Source organism: Triturus cristatus, chromosome 9, assembly GCF_964204655.1.
Source record: "Triturus cristatus chromosome 9, aTriCri1.1, whole genome shotgun sequence".
NCBI classification, from domain to species: Eukaryota; Metazoa; Chordata; class Amphibia; order Caudata; family Salamandridae; genus Triturus; species Triturus cristatus.
In genome coordinates this window covers 1,076,227,518-1,076,240,108 of record NC_140592.1, presented here as the reverse complement: position 1 = coordinate 1,076,240,108, position 12,591 = coordinate 1,076,227,518, and the positions used below count along the sequence as shown (strand labels likewise).

Genomic DNA, 12,591 nt, shown 5'->3' with positions numbered 1-12,591 from the left:
ATCTGCCTTTGCCGTGTCATTTCCCTATAATAAAAGTCACCCTCAAAGGAACACGTGTCCTTCGTGTAAGCTTGGGAATCCCAGGGTCACAGAGCAGACAAAGTCCGTTCGCTGGCTACTTGAGGGCAAGAGACAAGATGGATGCCGCATCTAAAATGGAACCCGAGGGTTCGGACGGACAAACCCAAAAATGAGACGAACCATACGTGGTTGCGTAGCGAAACTGCGTACACCCACTAAACTCGTCATTTGCGGTTCGTAGACACCAAACTCATCCATATTCGACAACACCCAAAAAGTGTCGTTCCGTCTCGCACGGAACCTCAAGTTCCACATGTGGGATCGGCTTGTGTTGAAGACGGTTAGTGGTACCATTTGTCGCCGGTCGCCCACAGTGTAGGGCAGAGGTAGCTGTGAACTAGGGTCCACAGCCACGTGCATACGTTGGTGACGCAAACAAACCTTGTGTAGTACAGTTTCAGTGGCACCACGTGTCGCTGGTCTTCCATGTGGAAATACCCCTCGATGATTGAAGGGAGTCTGGTGCTGTGGTCGCTGCCATTGAGGACTCAGGACACAGTTACACATGTGGGATCGGCTTGTGTTGAACAGGGTTAGTTGGTACCACGTGTCACCGGTCTTCCACAGTGTAGGCCAGAGGCAGCGGTCAGCAAAGGCCCACAGGCAGGTGACGTTGACTTGAGCTGCACAGATTGGGAGCATTTGGTCTTCTTAACCCATTATAGTCTCTTCCACAATTTGCGTTGCTACTAATGTTGAATTGTGAACCATGTTACTCCAGTGTAGGGCGGAGGCAGCAGTCAGGATGGGTGCTCAGCCACGTGGTGTTGAGTTGAGCTGCACAGTTAGTGGCACCTGGAGTACTCGGCGTGTGCGCACCCTGCGATGAGACATGGTCCCAGTGGGCCGCACTGGGAGCAATGTGTTTTGTCTAATAAATTCTGCATTGATAAGGTCACGTGGCGATGACTTGTGGTGCAGTGACCTTGTAGTACCTGAAGCACACAGCATGTATGCATCCTGCGATGATGCGTGGTCTGGGTGGGCCACACTGGGAGCAACGTGTCTTGCGAACTGGATGGCAATATGTGCAATCGCCCCTACATCTGAATTGTGAGCCGTGCTGTCCGTAGTGTATATTGAAGGCAGTATTCGGTACAGACATAAGTCTGCGGTGCTGTGCCACTGGGTTCGCAGGGGCCCTGTGTCGAGGAGGTCTGCGGTTATGGTGGCTGCCACATGCCAGGGTGAGGGCTGCCGTTCTGACAGACTCGTTGGTCTTCCCACGAGTGAACCACGCCTAGGGCCTGGTCTATTTATTCATACACCTATGCTGGAGTGGCGTACATTGGAGCAGCCAACTCCGCTTCCGCTTCCGGGGGGACAACACAGCTACATGACCGAGATCTTCCCCACTGCCTGAGGTAGCATGGTTGCGTCCACTGTGCACTACACTACAAGTATCAATAGTATATCTCCACATAGAGAGGTTTGTGCTTTGCAAAGTGAGGTCTGTACAGCACATGATCGTTGCACTTGGCATTGTGTGCTTTATCAGTGATGGGTGACTTGCCTCCTTCATATATAGTTGGTTGTTCATCTCCCAACATTCAGCTATTGTGTGGCTGAGGGGCATGGCGTTTTGGGAAAGTCCATTGTTCTGTTTTGTGCTGCCTCGTGGTAGTAAGGGGGGTGGTCCGGGGGGGAGGTTCTGGTGGTGGTGGGGCTGGGTGTTGTGGCGTTGTTGGGTGTCAGAGCTGCATGATCAGTAGCTGTATCACATGTTGGTCTTTAGAAGCCGCTGTGAGTTGGGTCGAAATAGCAGAGTAGATAGTCGACCTCCTTACACCAGTTAAAGGTTGATGTTAATTTGTTACTGCTTACTCAGCTTATTGCCTGCTTTTTGGATCGCATTGCAGATTTGGCTGGTTGTTGAAAATATGGGGAAGTGGTGCTGTCGTGGTTTTTTTGCACGGGAATGCCTACTGTGCATTTCATTAGCGTTGGATGTGGCTCTTGTTTGTGGCAATTTTGTTGGTGTAAGGAATTGATGGAAGAGTGGTGAGATTTGCAGTTTTCACCAAGTTGAGAATGGGATGATAATTACAAAAAACAGAAAAAAAGATTGGTTTAATGAACGTTATAAATAGAAATTAGCATTTAAAAAACCTTTGAAATTCACTGAAAAAAACATAGGTTTCAGGCACGTTATATTTAGAAATTAGCATTTAAAAAACCTTAGAAATTCACTGAAAAAACATAGGTTTCAGGGGCGTTATAGTTAGGAATTAGCATTTAAAAAAACCTTAGAAATTCACTGAAAAAAACATAGGTTTCAGGGACGTTATATTTAGTTGGACATTTGACTCATAGAAAACCAGAGAAATTCGCCTGTTATAGTTAGTTGAGCTAACTATAACTCGCACCCCCGCAATGCACTGGTGATGACGTCACATATTACATCACTCATGACATGGTCAGTGACATCACTCATGATATCACTGATGACATCTCAAATGACTATAACGCCCCTGAAACCTATGGTTTTTTCAGTGAATTTCTAAGGACCTCCATGGTCATCTTGCTGCTCCTGCCCTGCCCCCTTGCCCCCAGCCTTCTGTTTCCATGTGCAGACCCCTATTCCCTCCCTCCTGGCTTGTCTGTTCCATTGTAATGCCCCTGATCCATCCCTCCTGCCCTTTATGGTCTGTTATGCTGCAGCTTTCTCTACTGTCTGTCCATTATGGTCAGCTAGCTACCATTGTCTCTTTCCCCTCTGTTGGATGTACATGATTTACTGAGAATGTCAGACTTCATTCTCACATGACTGAGAAAGTTAATGTGAATTTACAGAAAATATGCTCTCAGCTTAGCTTATAGATCACCTTCCAAACCTCTGTGGGAAAAGCATGAGAAAATAGTTTTCTCTCAAACATGATTCATGATATCTCAGCAGAAGGCTTTTTCACATGGTAAATTCACCTTAGAACACACCACAATTCCTAAAATGAGTATGGTACCATCAGCAAATGATTTATAATGTAACTAAAGTCTTAAAACCTTCTATTTACTGCAATGCTTTTTAATGAGGTGCTATCATGTATATTGGTCCCAAGATGGCTGCCAACACTTCTTGGATGAAGTGCTGACAGCCAATCAGATGTCACAATGAGATGTGTGGTTAGGCTCCGCCCAGATATATATGTGATTTTGATTTTGGTTTTCTCAGGAACTACTGAACGGAGTTACACCATTTAAGCAAAAGGCACGACTCTGAACCAAGGTCTACCTTTCTGCCAAATTCGGTGTAATTCCGTTCAGCAGTTCAGGCTGTAGCTGTGGCTAAAGGTCCTGTGGGAAATTGCATGGGGAAAACACGTTTTGGGCCCCCCCTTTTTTCTCAGCCCCCGCTACATGAATCAACCCGAAACTTTCAGGATAGGGGCGGACCGGAGCTGGCCAAAAGTTTTGAAAATTTTGCGAAGATTCGTCAACGGGCGCCTAAGTTATTCCAAATAGAATGTTGCGGATTTCCTATGGAAAATAGGTCCTACCTATAACTACCTACTGGCGACCGCCAGTAGGTAATATATATATATATATATATATATATATATATATATACGATCTGTGAGCAAGGGCAACCGCCCAAAACGTGTCAGATTTGCAGCTCTGTAATAATAAATTCATCTGTGCCCTATTTCTGGGATTCGTGGTGTCTCCGTGGAGGAGGTGCAGGGACAGCGTTGGATATTGGATATATATATATATATATATATATATATATATATATATATATATTAGCTCCAAGCCGGGTTCCATGCATACGAATCAGGCACTGACTCCGTGGGATGAATCTTAAAGAAATGCTTTATTTCAAAAAAGCTGTGGCTCAGACGCGTTTCGGAGAACAAGTCCGCCTTGCTCACTGTGTCAAACCCAGTTCATATACACTGCTTATAAGCTGATTACGTGCACATGATACACACCCCCTGATTACTTGGCAACCAATCAAAAACAATTAACATGAAAGAAATACTGTTGTTAAACAAGTCTTTCCTCAGACAAGTGTCACTTTGTAAAATATAACGATACATAGTATACAAAAAAGAGAGGTGCATCAGTCCATCATTATTCGTATTAATAAGGAAAAAGTTCCCAAAGAGACAGTGCTATTTGTAAACATTTGAAATAAAGCCCAAGTGGGCATTTCTATAAGGCACTGTTTAGAAAATCTAGTGTTGATGACTAATTAAAACAATAAAGCCTCGTGGTATTTTTCTATAGTTGCCATATATTAGCATAGGGGGACTTACTGAGCACGTATTTAAACAATTTAGCTAAACCAATAAACAAAAACTGGATTAAGACTCAAAAGATTGTTACAAGGATTTTTTGAAAAAGCAGTTTAGAATTTATAGATGAACACTTAATGCTTCGTCGGCATTCAAGCCATTAGGAATCTTACAATCTAATTGGATTATATATCGTGACTCTAACTTTCTTAGTGCAAGTTGTCTATTTCCACCCCTGAGATTTTTCTTAATACTGTCAGCCACAAAATATACCAAATCTTCTGCCCTGCCATCATGCACTCTGTTGATATGTCGAGCAACTGGGTATGTCGGGTCTTTGTTGTTAATTGCCCTTAAGTGTTGCAGAATTCTGACATGTGCCGGGTGAATGGTGCTGCCAACATACATCTTGTTGCATGTACAGCGTAGTACGTACACCGCAAATTCGGTTTTGCACGTGAAGTGCTCCCTGATCTCAATGGGAGTTTTTCTGAGAGGGGTCACGATAGATTTGGTGTTGATTCCGTACTGGCAGGCTTTGCACATAGTGCACTTAAAAAATCCTCTTTGGGTTTTTAGCCAGCTGGTACCTTTGTTGGATACAGGAGCATTTGATACAAGTTCCTCTTTCATGGACTTAGCTCTCCTGAAAGTTAACTGGGGGAACTTAGCACATGAAGGACCTATAACAGGGTCACATCTTACTATTGGCCAATGTCTGTATAGAATTTGTCTGAATCTCTGATGGAAACTGTTGTAGCCAATGATTAGCCTGGGTGTCTGTTGGGCTGTTTCCCCTAGGGTTAGTTTTTGGTCCTTGTTCTTGAAAAGAAGATCTTTTCTTTGGATATTTTGACACTTCTCCTTGGCTAATTTAAGAGTCTTTTCATTGTAGCCTCTGTTCCTGAGTCTTTTACACAAATTGTTTGTCGCTTGAGTAGGGCTCTCAGTGGTGCTACAGTTCCTCTTCATACGGAGGCACTCGGCAAAGGGAATGCTCTCAATGAGTTTAACAGGGTGAAAACTCTGAGCATGTAAGATGGCATTCCCTGATGTCAGTTTGCGGTGTGTACGTGTGTGTATACGGTTTCTCATGGTGTAAAGTTCTAAGTCAAGAAACACAATGGACTGCTTGTCTATAGTGCCTGTGAACTTAAGGTTTAAATCATTGGTATTGATCACATTCACAAAATCAATGGCACTCGACTCACTGCCCTTCCACACAATAAAGATGTCGTCAATATAACGTTGATATACAACAACATTTTCACACATTTGAGTATTGCACTGTGTCATGAGTACTTGCTCCTCCCACCAGCCCATATGCAAATTCGCATAGCTGGGGGCGAAGCAAGTACCCATGGCTGTACCTTGTACCTGTTTGTATAAAAGCCTGTCAAACAAAAAAATGTTGTTGGTTAAACACCACTCAACCATATTTAACAACATCACTGTATGTTCATGTAAACTTGAATCTCTTGTGTCCAAATAATGTTTGGTAGCTCTCATGCCGTCCTGATGTCTTATACTAGTATACAAACTCTGTACATCTAGTGTAACAAACAAATAATCCTCTTGCCATTTAAAATCAAAAATCTTAGTAAGAAAATCGCCAGTATCTTTGATATAAGCTGGTAAAGTACGTACAAAAGGCTGCAGAAAAAAGTCTATGAACTTGCTGGTATTTTCAAATAAACTCCCAATGGCAGATATGATTGGCCTGCCGGGAGGACACTCTGCATTTTTATGAATTTTTGGTAGCAAATATAATTGCGGTGTCACAGGATAGTCATTCTTTAGAAAATCAAGTTCATTTTTGGTTATTAACCCATTCCGTTTCCATTCATATAAACATCCATGGAATCTTTCTTTAGTACTGATGATGTTAGTGGCATTGATCCGTACATAACAGTTTGTGTCTGAAAGTTGATTCAAAGCTTCCTTGTTGTACATATCAAGGGGCCAAAGTACGATATTCCCTCCTTTGTCTGACCAACGTACCACGATGTCGGAACGTGCTTTAATTTTTTGCATTGTCTTTGAATATCCAACTGGTTCTTTGTTTTTCAGCATGTTAAATGTATTGCTACTCTCAGTTGCCAAAACTCTAAGTTCCTGAATCATTTTGTCTGCAAAAATATCGATATTGTCCCTTGGCATAAGAGGATTAAAAATAGATTTTGGCCGAAAAGGTGTTGACACAGATGCAGATACATTGTAATCAAAAATTGTTCCTGTTACATCCAAGCTAGGTACCTGTGTTAAACATTCCTGCTCGAGTTCCGCCATGTCTTTGAAGAAGGTTGAATCCGCTGCGGATAGATTCTCTGGTTCTTGCTCGGTAATTACTCCTTGGTCTTTCGTGTTCATTTTTTCCTTGGTATTAAAGAAATATTTACGCAATTTCAATTTTCGTGTAAATTGATAAAGGTCTATTCTTGTTTGGGTGTAATCAAAATTGGTTGTCTTGCAATACGATAATCCTAAAGCCAGAATTTTTTCTTCATCCGGAGTCAAAGCCATGTTGGTTAAATTTACAACTGTATTGTCTGGTTTTCTTTTGTTGTTTGTCATTTCCTCTAGTTCCGTCTGTATACGTTTCTTTGCTGAGTTTTGTTTGCCCCATCGGCGATTTTTCCTCCTTCTGTTCCTTGATTTTGAGCCCTGTTTGATGGGTACGCCTGTCTCTGGGGTCTTGGGCGTAGACTCATCAAACGCTCGACTCGTAAAAAACCGAGTTCTTGAATAGGTGTGGGTATATGTATATATATGTATATATATATATATATATATGTATATATATATATATATATATATATATATGTATATATATATATATATATATATATATATATATATATATATATATATATATATATATATATATATATATATATATATATATATATATATATATATTGCTGCGGTTCCTTCTAAATCCTCAGGAGGAAAAACGAAGCCGTGTGTGGTCCTTCAAAATTCTTTATTCAGCCACTCTGCCAAACGCGTTTCGAGTGCGAAGCACTCTTGTTCACTCGTCAGTGAACAAGAGTGCTTCGCACTCGAAACGCGTTTGGCAGAGTGGCTGAATAAAGAATTTTGAAGGACCACACACGGCTTCGTTTTTCCTCCTGAGGATTTAGAAGGAACCGCAGCAATTTAACGGGACCCGCTTCTGTGGGGTCCTCCCGTAACGAAGCGACTTCCGTTGTGGTGGAGGCAGTTTATACGCAGAAGACGCCTTTCCATATATATATATATATATATATATATTTGCCACAATGTGATCCAAGACGATCCTGCGCGCTCATTCGCGGGTGCTCTGCATAGGGGTCGGATCCAGACCCAAATTATGAATTTTTCTCCAAATGACGCGGCACTCAAGAGCATCAATTTAAGCTTTTTATTAGGAACACTCAGACCAATGCGTTTCGGCCTCCCTGGCTTTGTTCACGGTTAGTGAGCCCTCTTCTATTTCTACCATTTCTACCATTTTTGCCTTCATGTAGCATTATGGGATTTGTAGTATTTTAAAAAACAATTATTACATAATTACAAAAGAGAAGAAGAGTTCTTAGGCAACATGTTATTACAATCATAACAGTTTTCCAGTTTTCCGCATTATTAATGCGTATTGTTGGCGCTAGCAGTTTTATCGCATACTTGGTTTATACAATCAACTAATTAATTGTATAATTATCTTTGTGTACGGGTATGGTACCCCAGTCCTACAAACTTGGTGTGTTATCACAAGTGATCAATTATTATAACCGCTCCATCCATTTCTGAATAGTATTGTCTTTATCATTTAGTCTAAATGAACATATAGTTCTTCATCATTGTTCATCCCTATTGGAGTCTTGGTCCTCAATCGAATAATGCACTTTGATTCTATTTGTCGAAGTTTCTTCATTCGATTACCTCCACGCTCATCTTGTTGTATCATGTGGATTCCAAAGAAGCTCATTGCTCTCCAATCACTCTTTTAACAAGATGCCATGTGTGTAGGACTGGGGTACTATAGCCGTACACAAAGATAATTATACATTACTGTTTTTCTTAAAAGGAATGATTTCATGAATATAGAAAGGCTACTATACCGCCAAATATTCAGAAACTACCTAATTAATTAATTAGTTGATTGTATAAACCATGTATGCGATAAAACTGCTAGCGCCAACAATACGCATTAATAATGCGGAAAACTGGAAAACTGTTATGATTGTAATAACATGTTGCCTAAGAACTCTTCTTCTCTTTTGTAATTATGTAATAATTGTTTTTTAAAATACTACAAATTCCATAATGCTACATGAAGGCAAAAATTGTATAAATGGTATAAATAGAAGAGGGCTCACTAACCGTGAACAAAGCCAGGGAGGCTGAAACGTGTTGGTCTGAGTGTTCCAAATAAAAAGCTTAAATTGATGCTCTTGAGTGCCGCGTTATTTGAAGGAAAAAAAATAATAATATATATATATATATATTCCAACCAAACCCGACTTAGATAAAATCGGACACCGACACAGGAGATGCTTTCGCCATTCAGCTTAGGTTTTATTCTTCTTTCGCTGATGCGTTTCGGCACAACTGCCTTGTTCATACTTATATATATATATATATATATATATATATATATATATATATATATATATATATATATCCCACTGGCAGTTTTCACTGGGTAGTTATAGTTAGGTCAGCTGTTCCATAGGAAAAGCATTTTTGGTGTTGCTAATAACTTTATTACTATTTCAGGAATAGATTGTGCTCTTTGTGACTTGGTGTACATTCGTTTAGTACATTTTGAGGTAGTAAGGTTTAAAAAATATTGATATCTCGGTGATTGGGTACAAAGAACTCCCATGCAAGTCCCTCAAACCCAATTCTAAAAAAGAAAGTGTTCTCATTAGCCCAGAGACTTTTTTTTCCTTGGTCCAATTCACTCCCATGGGATTCACACCCCTGCGGAAGTGAGTGCTGTGATTGCTGCCAGCAACATGAGAAAAATGCTGCTGGCAGCCATTACAGAACTCGGAGACTTAGGGCACCCCAGGATGGGGTTCCCAGGGTCTTATCAGGAAGCACATAGGAGATATATCCTAGAGCCACAAGTTTTTAAATAATCATTCCCTATTACCGGGTTTGTAGTCCTGGTTAGTTTTAGAATCAACAATGAGCAGTATTAGCATGCCTACCGTTTAAAGTACTTGTCTCTATTTAATGATGTTTTCACCTAATTGTAAACTGCCAAACTTGAGCCAGTGAGGTGAATGTGCACTGAACTCAGTTGCCGATGTGTCAGGGAGTGACTCTCATGAGTTCTGCCTTCCAAAGCAATTTTTTTTCATAAAATCCTTCTACAGCCATTCATCTACTTTTTTTTTCATTCAAGAGGGTTCAGCACCGTTTCGATAATAGTCAATAAATGTTCAAAGAAATGTTCAAGACGTCAGTCATTTTCTTGAGAAGATTCTCTTTTTTTATTATTGTGCAGTCACATGGAAATGAAGAGTCATATTCACAATTGACATGAAGGATCTTAGCCGACGCGTTTCGTCTCTTACAAGGAGACTTCTTCAGGGCTAATAGAAAAACATATATAACATGTAGTTATCACCATGAAAAGTAGAGCAATATGTGCAAAATTACAATGATCAAAATACACACACCTAGAGTTCCTAAACCAATAATACAATTACATAATAAAGAAATACAATAAAAAAGCAAAACCACAAATGTATCCACGTCATGTAACATGTCTTGTGAAATAACAAACCCAAATTGGAAGTGAGCATCTTTCAAGTACAAGTGCTCAATTCAAAACGTTTATAACAAACATAATCGGAGATATTAATCAATTTCCATGTTAAGACATTTATCATCCTTCTTGTGAATATATAGTTTCATACCTTTCTTTTAATAATGAACTGATGCAGACTGTGAGTTGTTTGCAAAATAGACCCAGTAAAGCAGGTTTTCACGCTGGCAAAGGGAATTTCAAGGATGATCATTAGTCTATGTAAGTCCGTGTTTGAAGCAAGTCAGACATCAAAGGTTATACACAAAAACAACATTAAATTATATAAATCCTGTATTTTTTGTTGTCATGGGTTTGTTCAAATCAAACGGGTTATAGTAAACCAACCAGAGTCAACTCGAAAAAATGTGAATAACTAGCAACAATCTGAATTAACATTAGCACAATTAGGGGATCATTGATAATAATCCAAAGAACTTATTATAAGAGAAATTGTCAATCAAATGAGAGCAAAACCTAAAAAATCACATCTTGATGATAGTTCAAATAGGGTTAGCGTGGCAACTGTGACCTCATGCTACCAATGGAGCAGCAGTTGCTTGCATCCTATTTAAGTGCACAAATAGAAATATTATATAAAATTCACAAACAACTCCCTATAACGATAAATTATACAATTCCAATAATAAAAATATAAACGATTTATCAATGCGATCATACATACCAATTCAAGGATAATCCAACAAGTAAGTATCTACAAACAAATTAACAAAAGGTGCAAGATTACTATTTGCTTTTATAGCTTTCCTAAATTTTTTTAAAAAACATCAAGCAAAATCCGGAACAGTGAATGTCCTAAACGCCTTTTATTTGCATAAAGGTTTAGTTTGTGCCCGCCGTCCTAAATGGAGGACGCTATCAAGGAACGAGAAATCACTCGTCCCCTCCAGGATCGTGCGTAATTTCTGACTTCTATTGGTAAAAGAGTGTGGCCAATCAGTGATAAATTAGCTGTCCCTAGTGGATTCATACATGGGCTCAGTACGAAAAAAATGATATATTGTCTAAGCTTGAAAGCGGTTAAGTTAATTCTATTAAACCGGCAAGTTTGCGCAAGAGGTACTTAGGTTACACACAAATCAATGCGCCTTAATACATGAAGGTCTTTGCAATATAGTTAAAAAAAGTTTTAGAAGAAGAGACGCTCGATTGTTAACTTACTCCTAATAAGGAGATGCATATCAAAATCTTAAAAGAAATGACCTATTATCAGCTTGCTAGCGCTTACCTAGTAGGGTATGATAGCCCGTGTCTACTGCTCTCGATCTTTTCAGTGGATGAACAGAGTTACCAAAGATGAGCGCTTTTAAATCATCCGCTCTAAAACCCATACACCTGTGTGTATTTGGACATCAACGACGGGCCAAATCTCTAAAAGTTCATGGTTTACGTGTCGGCTAAGATCCTTCATGTCAATTGTGAATATGACTCTTCATTTCCATGTGACTGCACAATAATAAAAAAAGAGAATCTTCTCAAGAAAATGACTGACGTCTTGAACATTTCTTTGAACATTTATTGACTATTATCGAAACGGTGCTGAACCCTCTTGAATGAAATTTTGTAACAGGGCCTTTGTCCTGATAAGGAACATAGGAAGTGTTCCTTGGTTCTTTGCACTGTAATAGCTCTACTTAAAGAAAACACTCTTCATTTGTCATAGTGCGGTATCTATAGCATCTACCCTCATTCTGTGTGCATTAGCCATTCATCTACTGTTTACTTCTAAAGATATGGCCATTTCTGGCTAGTTGATTTCCCTGGAGGGGTTGTATTCTGTCTCGTACTAATATGCAGTTTCAGGGCCTTTCCTTGAGCTTGTGGTCGGGCTTTTCGCCAAGGGGAAATACTGCTGTGTATTGTAGACTCAGGAGGGGTGGTATTTTTTGTCTCCGTAATAGATGTGCCCATACATTCCGCTTATCTGATGTATTTTTGTAACTGTGTTCAACTGCAGATATGCACAGTGGGGCAGTTGGTAAGTCTTTTCAGTGGAATTATAGGGTTTTGGGGACAGGGGCTGACACCCACAAACTTGAAAGTTTGTAAAAGGACACTGGAAAGACTTGTTAGAGCCCCAGGAAAGAGAATGACAGCAGCAGGCCAATCTTAGTAGAAATGACTATGCACTGGGATTTCCCACTTCCAACACACTGCAGCAAATTCTGTTACTGCGCTGCGTTGTGTGAAAAAATAATACATCAAGGCCGTCATTCTAAAGGTACCTTGCTCCTTCCCCAAGCAACCAGTTTATGAATTCCCTTGTGCATGCATTTGGCATACTATTATCCGCGCCAAGATTCGCCTTCTTTGTGTGCTTCAGAGCAGACACAAAGAAACCTCCTCCATCCCTGCAGAAATTACAATGTTAACTTTCAAAGCTCATTTATCTATCTATAGGAAATCCCAGGCGCCCCAACATCAAAAAGACATTCATGAACTTGTCAGTTCTGA

The 12,591-nt window shown here is 40.0% G+C and overlaps 1 protein-coding gene across 3 annotated transcripts in view; it reads left to right on the top strand.

The window, feature by feature from the left end:
- The window catches only part of LRFN5 (leucine rich repeat and fibronectin type III domain containing 5), a 1,003,469-nt gene that overhangs the window by 196,768 nt on the left and 794,110 nt on the right, over positions 1–12,591 (top strand). The gene's annotated exons all lie outside the window — the stretch shown is intronic.